Source organism: Microtus oregoni, unplaced genomic scaffold, assembly GCF_018167655.1.
Source record: "Microtus oregoni isolate MIOR12 unplaced genomic scaffold, Mior012 000001F_ref0000356, whole genome shotgun sequence".
Taxonomy (NCBI): Eukaryota; Metazoa; Chordata; class Mammalia; order Rodentia; family Cricetidae; genus Microtus; species Microtus oregoni.
Genome location: NW_024543060.1, coordinates 84,309,944 through 84,322,853, shown reverse-complemented (window position 1 = coordinate 84,322,853; position 12,910 = coordinate 84,309,944).

Below are 12,910 nucleotides of genomic sequence, written 5' to 3'. Positions count from 1 at the left end.
TACTGGGATTAAAGGTGTGTGTCACCACTGCCTGGTCTGTAAGACTGACTAGGGCAGCTGTTTTACTCTCTGATCTTCATGCAAGCTTTATTTATTAAAATACAAATGAAATATCACTACAGGGTGGCAGTCACATGTCTCCATGCCTGGCTCCTTTTTGGCTTTTTAAAAATCATTTGCAGATTACTAGACCTGGATGGAGGTGGGTGGTCCTTGGACTTCCCACAGGTCAGGGAACCCTGAATGCTCTTCGAGCTGATGAGGGAGGGGGACTTGATTGGGGGAGGGGGAGGGAAATTGGAGGCGGTGGGGGGAGGAGGCAGAAATCCTTAATAAATAAATAAATTAAAAAAAATCATTTGCAGAGATCTGACTATAAAACCACCACCGCCAAACCAGGTGCTTGTTTACTATACAAAGCGCCTTGAGTTTGCAGGTCAGGGTACCTCCCTAGAGCCCCATCTCTTCCTCCCCTTCTCTAGTCCTTCTTCCTACTTCTCCTTGCCCATCTTTGCTGCACAGTTCTCCCTGTCGTCCTTGATTTTTCCCATCCTGCTCTATACCAGAAGTCTGCATCTACAGATGAGACCGTCTTTTGGCTTCCGACTGGATTTAGCCAATGGGAGGTTCTGTGGGAGATCCAGGCGTGGAGAGCTAGGATGAAGCTCAGATACTTAGTCCTCCAGCTCCCTCCCCACCAATCTGTGTGCTAGTTGTGACCATGTCCTCCCCTAACTGCAGCCATAGGCTGCCCTGGTTTCCTCAGAACCCCTCACTCCTTGGACCTGTGGCGTGCACTCTCTCCTGCTGATGCTGGCCTCAGTGTGTCCCCCCTCCACCCACCCCTGCCCATACCTCAACCATCACCCCCTTTTTTGATGCTTCTGTTTGGGTCACTTCCTTCCTGCCAGAATGTAACTAGCAACTCAACCTACTTCAAAGGAGGATCCAGAAGAGATCTTCAGCTGTGACATTTGGTTTGTCTGTTGTGGCCAGCATGAGAGACTAGGCAGAATACATCTCCTTTATTTCCAAATGGTTGGTGCCTCCAGATCTGGCAAGTGAGGGGAAGGCAAAAGGTACATTTCATTCCCTGTGCACAGACTTTCCTAAACTAAATTCAGCCCATTGATAGAAACAAATGGAAACCCTACTGGGCAAGATTATTATTTTTTTCTCCAGTTAAAACATAAAACTAAAATGCTTTAAAAGTAAAGCGGGGCTACCCAGGGGCCAAGGGCTCAGGAGGTGGTGGGGGCACAGGGGCAGTTATGATCTCTGGAACCCTGTTGAATGTTTGAAGTATATTTTCAAACAAGACACAGAACCGAACAGACAGCTTTTTTCCTCTTTAGACATTCCACCAAGTCTGAGCTCCAGCAGCCGCCCCGACATAGCCTAGAAATTTCATGTCTGCTCATTGTCACCAAAACAGAATCAGGAAGCGATCTCCATACTCCGTCACCTCCAGGCCCCGTCTTAACCCACCCCAACTAATATTTAAAGAGATAAATTGGAGACTCTGGCTTCCTTCACTGCTCCAGCCACTTTCGGGTGGTAGGAATGTGAGCCACCTTAAGTTCTAAAGATGGCCCATTTTAGAAGGTACCCCCCCCCCTCCAAGGCTTCTGACTTCGCCTCTCAGAGCCAACCAATCTGAAACACTCATTTCCTCATTTATAGGACGTCTCAATGGCAATTAAATATTTACGGTGTCAAAGGTCCCTTTTGCACATCACGAAAGCTGCAGATTTTATAGTGAAATGGAGTTTTAATTGTGAGGAAAGGCACAGGCACAAATTTGGAGTCAAATAAAATAGCCGGAGAGGCCTTTCTTAGGCTCTTTGGTTTGGCGGTAGTGATAGGGATGACTAGGAGGGTGTTAAAGGGACAGTGGGGTCACCTTGGCGTGTGATCCTGCAAACTAGATTTCTTGTTGGCAGAAAGGCTGGCGGTGTTGGCGTGTGCTGGGGCCAGGGAGCAGAACAGGGCTGAAGGAAGGCCTTGTGGTTCTCCCGGAGACTATGAGGAGCCCCCATGCCTCATCCTCCACTCTGTGTAGGTAGGGACCGCACCCCAGCACTCACGATCCCTATGTGCCCACATCCTCCTACCTCTCAGTGCCCTCCCAGCTACCCCAACCCCCAGCTGGTCCACTATAATGATCAAGTTCTTGGACCACAGAGGAGGCTGTGGTAAGATGGAGGCTTGCCCAAGGAAGCAAGTGGGACTGAAAGCCAACTAACCCCCGCTCACTAGTCCCTGCCTTCTGACAGAGGGGCTGCTGGTATCCTAAGGAAGAGATGCCATTTTGTAACAGGATACAATGTCCCTAGTCAGGGCATGTCCACGTCCTATGTGAGGTAGCCTTGGGCTCTCTGAGCCTCAGCATCCTCATGGTAGATTGGAACAAACGTCACACCTTATGGGGGTTTCAGAAATACTGAATGAGATAGTGTGTGGGGGAGATGCATTCAACACAATGCCTGGCTCACAGAATCTAATTGGTAAATAGTGACATTGCTACTATTATTTGGCTCTGAGACCCCAATGCTATGTCAGCACACTATATTAGTTTCCTACAGTTTCCATAGCTGAGCCCCCTAGACTGGCTGGTATAAAACAAACACAATCTTTATCTTCCTAGCTCTGAGGCTGGAAGTCTACGGTTGTGCTGTAGGCAGGGCTGGTTTCTCTGGGCATCCTGAGTCTGTCCTTTATACCTTCATATGGGATGAGTTCTCTTTTGGGGGACAGCTGCACGCCAGTTTCCTCTGAGACTGAAACATACCATCCTGCAGGGACACTCCTTCACTGGGAAGGTAAACAACTCCCAAGAGCTTCAGGAAGTCCCTGGAGCTGATCAGATTCACTAGGCCCCTCCCTGCCAAAGAAAGCAATTAAAGCTCAGAGCACCCCTCAGATAATCAGAGACAAGTTGCAAAGAAGATTATGAGACCAGACCAGCTGCCTAGAAGAGGCAGAAACCAGTCAAACTATGGAAGGGGTTTAGACCAATGGAGGCACCCGGAAAGGATGCTTTCCTGCTGAGCCGCCTGCAGGCTGTTCAGTGCACTCCGGGTTCCCTTCTTTGTGAGCTGTCACCCTTGCTGGGGTGGGTTTGGGTGACACAGCTGTCTTTGAGTCATTTCTGCTCCTGTGAGTAATCCCAATTAATCTCATTGGTTCACCGAGTCGGGCTTTGGCGGGGTCTGTTCTTGGGTCTGTCATGAGCTGCCTCTCTGGGGTGAGTGGATGTGTGTAGCATCTCCTCGGGAAAAGTTTTGTCATAGAACAGGGACAAAGTCTCATCACTGCAGCCATACTTCAGCCTCTAGAGAGAGACCCTGTCATCAATAATACTATTAGGATCACAAGGTCGTTTGAGGAAGAGTAGAAATGGGTTCAAGACCGTCACTAGCTCTATGTGGTTCAGCCTAACCAAAGTCAAAGACGCAAAACCTAGTTGATAAAAAACACATTCCTTGGTCTCCAGAGAACCCAGAGGTGATGGCACACATGCCTTTGGAAGGGATAAACTTAGCATCAGGCACGGAAGAGGGGCGCCAAGACAATTGGCATTAAGCAAATAGTCTTGACTCCAAAGCCAACTCTTCCCTGGTTGCCTTGCTATGAAAGAGACTGTGTAGATTAACAAGCCAACCCATGGCAGAAGGGCCAGGGCGCTCCCATGGCTTCAGCAGGTAGAGTCCAAGAGCCCGTCTACACTGGACCCATAAGCAGCTCCATCTCAGCTTCCCCAGTTTCTTACCCAGCACTTAGATCAGGCTTGCCATTTGGCTCTTATTCTTGTTATTGCTCCAAAAACCAAGTATTTATTTGGGCACTTCCATACCCAGTTTAAGGGGTCTTGGGTCAGAGCGAGGGATGTGACTGGGGCTGTCTATTTTCAGCAGGGTTGGCCATGTCTCTTAAGCAAACTGGGTCCTTTCCTGCCTCTACATTTTTATATTTTCAGCAATTTTACCTAAAATACCCACCCTTATCCCTTACTTTGCAAACTCCTATTCATCTACCACTTTTTTTTTATGTGTGTCTTTCTTTAGATTATATTTAAAAAAATTCTCGGGTGGACTCAACTCCTTTAAAAAATGACAGTAGAGCTTGGGATATAGTTCAGTGAGAGAATAGACATTTAGTAGGCGTAAGGCTGTGGAGAATGGATGGATAGATGGGTGGATGGATGGTTGGATGGATGAACCGATGGATAGGCAGACAAAAGCATAGACCAAGTGCTCGTTCTTATCACTGCTATTCTTCTGAGACCAGGGATGGCACCGCACCTTCTCCATACAGTTCCTTTCAGGAGGGGGGGACCCTGCAGGTGTCAATGCAGGCAGTGATCCGTGAAGAGAAGAGATGGAAAACTCGGTTCAGATGGACTTCATCAACCCGGATCGGACTTGAGGAGGAGGACGCCGGGTGGTTCATTGTCAGCCCATTTAAAACACAGACCAGTTTGGGGGAAAGTCTCTAGGCAACAATCATTCCCCTTCCAGGTTTCTAGGCAACAATCATTCCAGTTCCAGGTGCACAACAAAGCTGAAGGTGTGAATGCTTGGAAACTCCTTTACAGAGGAGAGGCGGCTACAAGGGTGGGTTCCATAGCTAAAAGGCCTAGAGTCTCCTGTGGCCCCTACCCGAGATAGCAGAGGCCAGCAGGCTATAAAGTAGCTGTGACATCTGCCCTGAGGAAGAATTTTATTAACTGGGAGCTAGGGCGGGAGAATCTGGGGTAAAAATTCTTGGGGGTTTGGGTGAAGTCTACCTCTGCAGCAAAGGGTGGGTGAGGTAGCAAAAATGTCACCAGGTCACTAGCAGTATCCACTGCGAGCTTTCTGGGTGGGGAAACAGGTGAACAGGTGTTTCATCTCCTCCATGGAGGGCCATGCCTGGTTTCCCTAGCGATCTGTGGACAAAAAGACCTTTGTGGTCCCCACACTTGGCTGTCTCAAAGCCTTCATTTACTCACTTATATCCTTAGCAAGAAACTCCCTGGGCTCTGCTGAGGCCAGGCATGTGATAGGGATTAAGGGAATAGCCAAGAGCAACGTTCCATCCTCTGCAGTTTACGGGGCACGATACAGGGTCAGCGTTGAGTAGACATTGTCTGGATGTTTCTGCAAAGACAGGAAACTGCAGGGGTGGGTGTCAACCTTTGAGGAACCCACGGCTCCAAACACATCGACTTGGCATATGCACAATACATATTTACCATTCATGCGCTGACATTCTCCACGGAGACAGAGGCTATAAAAGGAAAAACGCTATACCCTGCCACAAAAATCGCAGTATTGACAAGATGCAAGGGCAGCCGCCAAATGCAAGACTAGCATTGAGTCTGGGCTATTTGTTAATTTACATCACCTCTCAAACTTTGTTTGAAAATGGCTTTGTGTTGAAAAGGGAAGAGTCTTATACTGTAATTATGTTAGACAAGCTTATAATAATTATAATAATTATCAACCGAATGCCAATAATGCTTTAAGAACTCCGCTGAGCATAAAGATCATATTAGTATCTAACAGGTATTTAAAATTAAGCTCTTTAAAATGGAAAGGGCACAGATTCGGCATTTTTCTGTTTTTCAATAAGCAAAGATTCTGACAAAGAATTACCCTCCTTTTATTTTTCTCTTAGAAACTTGTTTACATGAGAAACTTTTGCTGAGTCCGCCGAGAATTTAAGTGATGCATTTTCTTAACATGCATTGAATGATATACTCTGTTTTGAAAAATATGACATCTGATTATATTTTGGACCACTACGGGGTGGCTGATTTCGGACAGTTTTCATAGACATAGGGGTTGTACATTAGGCATAGAAAAGCCACAGCTTGGTGTACCCTAGGGCTCCCCCTAGTGGACAGAAAAGGTACCTGTTAGGGAAAACAATTGCTAGTTACCTGAGGGGGTGTTGGTAGGTACCCGGGGCTTACAAGGTTTCACTCCCCCTTAGCATCTGTTCCTGAAAGCTGGAAGCATGTCGCCGATTAATAAGGTTTGATTTGCCCTTCTCTTTCTATCTGGCATGCGTAGTAATTAAGGTGTCTCCCCTGCAGCCTTCCAAATGCAGCATGAAATTACAGTGAGCCCCAGAACCCAGCAGCAGTAGGACCAAGGCTCTGTACCTTACCGCCGCTCCGTTTCTGCAAGACGCGCCTCAAATGTCATCCTCATCTGGAACTATTTCGGTCCAAACTGATATGATGCCTTCATCCAAAACCTGAAAAAATTGGCTCCTTTTAGGATAATCTATTAATATCTGTGTTCGTGGTGGCCAAGCGCTGAAAAAAAAAAATGCTTTTGTATATTGTCCAAATTAGAGTTGAGTGTTGGTCTTTGTCGTGTTCTTTTTTGTTGGTTGGTTTGTTTGTTTTGACAAGTACCCCCGGCCTGTCGTGTATGGCGTCTGTGATTTCACTCCAGACTCACTTGTTGGTTATAGCCTTGCGGAAGGCAGGGTACTACGTGGCGGTGTGTGGGGGCGGGGCGGGTAGAGGAAACAGATCTTGGCTTCTAAAAAGCAGGCGGTCTCCTTTGACATATCAACTTTGTGTCTCCCTTCCTCCTCCTCCTCTCTTTTGAATGTTGCTGCGCAGAGAACCATGGTAACTACCGTTCTATGCCCGGGAAGCTTTCACAGTCTTCTTCTTCTGGGAACACAACCCGTTCTCCTCTTCCCAACCAGATGTGACTCGAGCCTGGGCGTCCAAGTGCGAAAGAGCTGGTATAGGTTACACCCACAGTTCCATTTCCAAGGGTTCTAACACTCTCTTCTTACCTCTGGGGGCATGGCGCATCGACAGACACGCAGCCAAAACACCCATACACTTAGGAGAGAATAAATAAATCTTTTTTTTTTTAAAAAAAAAAAAAGTTTTAAAAACTAACTAGAAACGAGACAAATGCATGTATCCCCTCCATGTTTGTGCATGTACACACACAGAAAGAGCCTTCTTGAAGCCCACCAGGGCTGAGCCTTTAGTCGTGGTACCTCCATTTAGGTCGCTTGTTGGCACTCTTCTTGAGGCTGGTCTGGCCTCCCTCCCCAGTATCACCAGTGCCCACGGGCATCTACTCTCACCCCTGCTGGTGCCCCTAAGACAGTACACCCGAGTTACCCTGACAAGAGCCATACATCTGCATGCCTCCTGCCTTGACCACGCCACGTGACCTTCAAATCGCTTTTCTTGTGCTCTCCCCCCACCGCCCCGCCCCCGTAAGTTCCTAGTCTTCCCGGATCCTACCACATTACACCCCAGCTCTCACAGAAGGCGGAAGTCATCTCAGACACTTCCCTCCGTCCCGGTGACTAATCCCCCCCCCCCCCCCCCCCCCTGTGTGGTCCCTACGTGCGTTAACAGACTCAAGTTCTCACATCCCAGATCCCTTCTGCTGTTTATTTTGAGATATGGTCTTGTGGTGTAGACCGGGGTTGGTCTTGAACTCGTGACAATCCTTTCCGTGCGTCCCAAGGGCTGCTGGAGTGGCATTTATTTGCCGCCGTGCTTGGCTCTCACCTATTTCAGCAGTCAGTCCTGCATCTTTAATTAGTCCCTCCTCTGATGGGGGAGAGCCTGTTCAACGCAGGACTGGTCAGGATTCTGGTCCCTGGGTTCGTTAGCCGGGGCATTTGTCTGGCCTTTCATTGTCTTTTTAAATGGCAAGTCTACCAGATAACTTCCTGTTGCACTTCCTGTTGAAGGTCCTTCAACCGTTCTTTATCGTTTCCTTCACGTCATGGCCCTCTCAGGACTCCATCCTCAGACACCCAGACGGGATCACTAGTGACCGAGGCTGAGAAGCCTAAAGGGTCCGTGTGGCCAGGGTCTCCTCAGTACGCTCAAGGCTAGACGGGACCAACACTTAACCATTCAGCCCACCTTCTGGGAAGCCGCGACTTTGAGACCACAGTGTATCTCAGAGGGGACACTTGGGGGGGGGTACACCAAGCCCTGCCTGTCTGTCTTTGCCGTACTGTGTTCTCTATCCCTTCATCTGCTCCTGCGCTGGGACTCGAACTCCAGCTAGCTGCAGAGGAGCTGGGTGGACAGGCCAACTCTAATAGGGACCTACTAGCCTAGGGTGATGTGCTCTAAGGTAGGAGCTTGGTGCCTGGTGTCTGTGGACATCACAAGAAAAAGAAATGGAAACAGTGGGGTAGACCAGAGGTGCAGGCACACACTACGCAGACAGATGACACTTGGGGCATTTGCCTGAGCCAGAGGGTAGGATTTTCCCCTGTCTTTATAATAAAGAAGAAATTCAGAAAGAAAGAAAAAAAAGAGAGAAGTTTCTCAAAGATACTCTCCTGGGGACTTCCCAAAATGGCTGGAGGTTGACGGGAGGAAATGGTTAAATCCTAGAGGATGGCAGCTTGCACTAGTCCACCAGTAGGGCTTAGGGCTATCTTCTGGGATCCAGCTGGTGCTCACCGAGGAGACCTGGGAAACGGTTTGTGGAAGTAGTTTGAGCATGCAGACTTGCAGCCATAAGGGGGGAAAAAAGCCTGTGCCTATAGCATAGGCAAGCAGGGGTTAATACCCCCCCCAACACGAGGAGCCCAGTCGCCAGTCCTGGTTGCTATTCAGCGTTACTATCCAAGAGCCCCCAGGCTCTTATTATCTTTCTGCTGTCATAAGATAGCTGCTACAGCTGCACGCATCATGTGAATTTTCCAGACAAGAAAGGAAAGGCTTAACTTTCTCCCTTCAAGATACTGTCACTTCGTGTCTGAGGAAGTCTCTCCGCGGACTTCCCCTTCTTTCTCCCGGACCACGGCGCACGTGGTCATGTGCCCACCTGACGTCACAAACTGGCAATGGGAAACGGTATGAACACTGTGGGCTCAGGAGCCCCGGGGGCAGGTGGAGAGTCTGCCTTCCTTGGCATTAGGCTGGATACAAAGCTCGGGTTCTTTAACCAGGGAGGAAGAGAGAGGGGAAGAAATGTGGGTCGAAACCTAAAGAGCTTCCATGTACTGCTCGGATATGGACAGATTCTGGGATCTCTAGACCAGAAGATGGCTACTTTCCTCTCCCCCTGGACAAAGTCCAACTCATTCTTGGGGCTTTGCCCCTAGCACCTCCTCCCCCCAAGAGAGGGTTTCTCCATATTGCGTTGGCTGTCCTGGAACTAACTCTTGTAGACCGGGCTGGCCTCGAACTCATGGAGATCCGCCTGCCTCTGCCTCCCGAGTGCTGGGATTAAAGGTATGCACCACCACCACCTGGCTGCATTTTTATTTTTTAACGACACCCATCGTGAAGAGCTGACCATCCCTTTGGCCTCTCTGCTTCACAGCCCTGCAATCATCTTCACTGTGGTGTTTGTGTGGCGTACCCCAAACCCTAGAACACCCTAAAGGAAGTGATTATGATATTTTCATCTACTGTCTAGTGTGATGCCTGCCTAACACGCAGCAAGTGTTCAGAGCTTGGAGAATAGATGTGGCAGAAACAAATGCAAAATGGGAGGGGGAAAAATAGAGCATGTTTGCCCTGGCATCTTCAAGCTTGAAGGCCCTCTAACTATGCAGAGGAGATGGATATTCAATGCAGCCCTGCCTACTTAAGGAGGCTCTATTGTCTACCAAGCACCGGGGGCAATACAAGAGAAGGTTCATGGAGGTACGTTTGCACGCAAAGATACCTAACAATACAAAATAGCTCCCGATAAGTGTCTCATTAGAGCTACGGGAGTGCTGTGGCAGGGGAGGAGGGCGTCGGAACGCGGACGGCATGGTAATCAAAAGCCACGGGTATTCTAAAGCTTAATTAATCACCGCTGCAGCCTCCGCCCAGCTCCCAACTTCTTAGCAATATCGGAAAACAATCGGATTTGAATGTCCTTCCCTCTGGCTGCCCTGCCTATTGGTCACCTGTGGCCCAGTAGCAAAAGAACCCCATGGTAAAGAGCCAGGGAGATGCCACAGAGAAGATGGAGCCTTGATAAGGCATCCCTGAGACAGTCAGCTCTCGACTAGCTCAGGACTGATGCCGTTTCTAACCAGGCATTAGAAGATCAAAGCAATTGTGAAATGATTCTCTTTTGCACAGTGGGACTGCATTTGAGATTTCTGTTAAGGTGTTATTGGGAGAGAGGTAACTAAGGCCACATGAAAGGCACAGAGAAGTTCACTAAATGGACCGCTGTGTAGCTCTGTTGCTGAATGGGAGATCTGGTTTTGCAGTGGGACCATCTGAGGGTCTCTAAAGCAATGGGGATGACACTGGGAATCTGCTAAATTAGGGGAATATGGAGCCCTCTGGCAGTCTGGAAAAATTCCTGGGGTTCCATGTCCCATCAGTCTAAATGAAATCACAAACCCTAGGTTCAATGAGAAACTCAGTATCTACAGTAAAGGTGAAGGGAAATAGAGGAAGATGCCCAAGGATGACCACGTGCACACCATGAACACACACACACACACACACACACACACACACGACTCAATGACATTTGTGCTTCTACAGCAACTGTAGACAACACGATCTAGCAGCAGGATTGATCATTAGTGCTGATCCTAGGTAGCACTAAGTACTGATCCTAGGTAGCACTAAGTACCCCTTGAAGGCTGCAGCCACTCACATGACCTGAGGTGATTCATTCTGGTAGCAAGGTCATGGGTGCTGCTTGCTGTTCCTATGCCCATTGTTGCCTGCATTTGTCATTGCAGGAAAAGCTAAATTTCAGCTCATGGTTACTCTACTCCTCAAGGTTCTCTAGAGGAACAGAACCAATGGCTGGCCACACACACACACACACACACACACACACACACACACACACACTAAGTCTTTAAAATACAACAGCACAATCACACCTGAGAGCTAAGATCCAGGAATTCTTTGGTCCTGGTGGTTGGGTGCCTCGGTAGTTGGAGTAGTCCCCCAATGGCTGTCACTTCCTGGGGTGCGCTGCGAGTGCCCAGCAGCCAGTACTCACACCCCCCCCAAGACTGGATACCCCAGCAGTTGCTATCTGGCACCAGAAGACCGGAAGCTCCTGGAGAGCCGCGGGTCCTTAGTCCATAGTGAAAGTTCGGCACTGCCGGTTCTGCAACCTGTGAGGGGTCCGCAGCCATAGCTACCACAGGGCAAATGAGCTCAGAGGAGGGGGAAAAGGGGGGAAAGGCCAAGAGGCAAGAGGCACTATGATCCTCCGTCTGCCATGCTCGCTCTTTTTACGTGGGATGCTTCCAGAAGGCGGGGCCCGCAATTGCGTGGGTCTTGCTGCATCTACTGAGGCAATTAGGACACTCCAGGTAAGGTTTCCCATCCGGGCCATCCCAATCTGTGGCGAGCTGACATTGAACCCAACTGTTACAGTTACAGAAAATAAAGATGTCATTTTTTTTTATATACTATTAGAGTTCACAGCGCCGGGCTAGCTACTGCTGTTCCACCGTCCCACAACCACATGGTTTCCATATGGAGGAATCAGGCCAATCTGTGACTCCAGCCATTGACGGCTAGGGATGTTGAAGTCTACCTACTCGAATATGAAAATTTACGTTCTGTTCCCTAAAAAACATGTTCTCCAGGGCATGGTGGCACCCAGCTGTAACCCCAGCTCGTGGGAGGTAGAGGCCGAAGACCAAGGGGCCATCCTTAGCTACTTATTGACTTGGAGGTTAGCCCAGACTACGTGAGACTCCAGTTCAATAAACCAACACACACACACACACACACACACACACACACACACACACACTATATTGAGCTAGGCATGGTGGCATACCTCTGTACTCCAGCACTGGAGACCGAGGCAGGAAGATGAGTTCAAAGCCACCATGGGCTCTGTAGAGAGACACTATCTCAAAAGAAAAAGAATTGTTGCAGGGTTTGGTGTTTCGGGCCTGAGATATCAGCTACTTAGGAGGCTGAAGGGAGAAGAACCTGGAGAGCTTAAGATCTACCCAGACAACTTGGTGAAGCCTTGTCTCCAAAAAAGAAACGGAAGAGGAGCTGGGGCTCAAGGGTAGAGCACTCATCTGTCCTGTCCAGGAGACAGATTCAACCACAGGAAGAGAGAAGAGCACTGGGTAGTGCTACCTGGAGGAGGTCCACCTGGCGAGAGGGGGAGGTGGGGGGGAGGGGCAGGGGGCTGGTGTCTTGGAGAAGGTCCATCCACCCAGGGGCGGCTCCCCAGAGAAGGTCCACCCCACGGTGTGTGGGGGGCGGGAGCTGCCTTGGAGAAGCTCCACACAGGGGCTGCCTTGAAGGAGGTCCATCCAGGGCCTTGCCTCGGACTCTGCTGTTCTAAACACCACGTTTTTGTGTTTCCCACGGGCTTGTTTCCTTCATAGTCTCTTGAGGTATTCTTGCCTTCTCACACATGACTTTAGAGAAAAGAAAAGAAATGATTTAGGAAGAGGAAAATCAAACTCTGCCTGGGGAGGCTGCCTGCTTGCTGCATGAAATCACTCTCTGACGAGGAGGAAAACGTTCCTTCATTAAAATTCAAATAAGGAACTCCTGTGATTTTTCTCATCTTTTTTTTTAAAAAACAAAACAAAACAAATATATGGCTACAATCATAACCGATGAGGCCAAGGCTTAGGGGAGTGGCAGGCAGGTCCCCTTTCCTGTTGATTTTAGCACCAGTCTGAGTGGAAAGGAGGAAGGAGGGACAGGAGCCCTGTGCTCTGTAGGGAAAGACAGATCACTGTGTTATTGTGACAGAATTCAGTTCCTTATCAACTCAGAAATAAGGAAGTATATACGGCAGGAAATACCCCTCAACAGCTACTATTCCAATTATTAGGGATCTCTTCGAAGATTAGGTTCTGCACCTGTAATTTTTAAAGATTAAAAACCCAGGGGCAGGAGAGAGGTCTTGTTGAAAAGCCCAAGCTCATCTGCCATCCAGGGGGAAATCCAGTG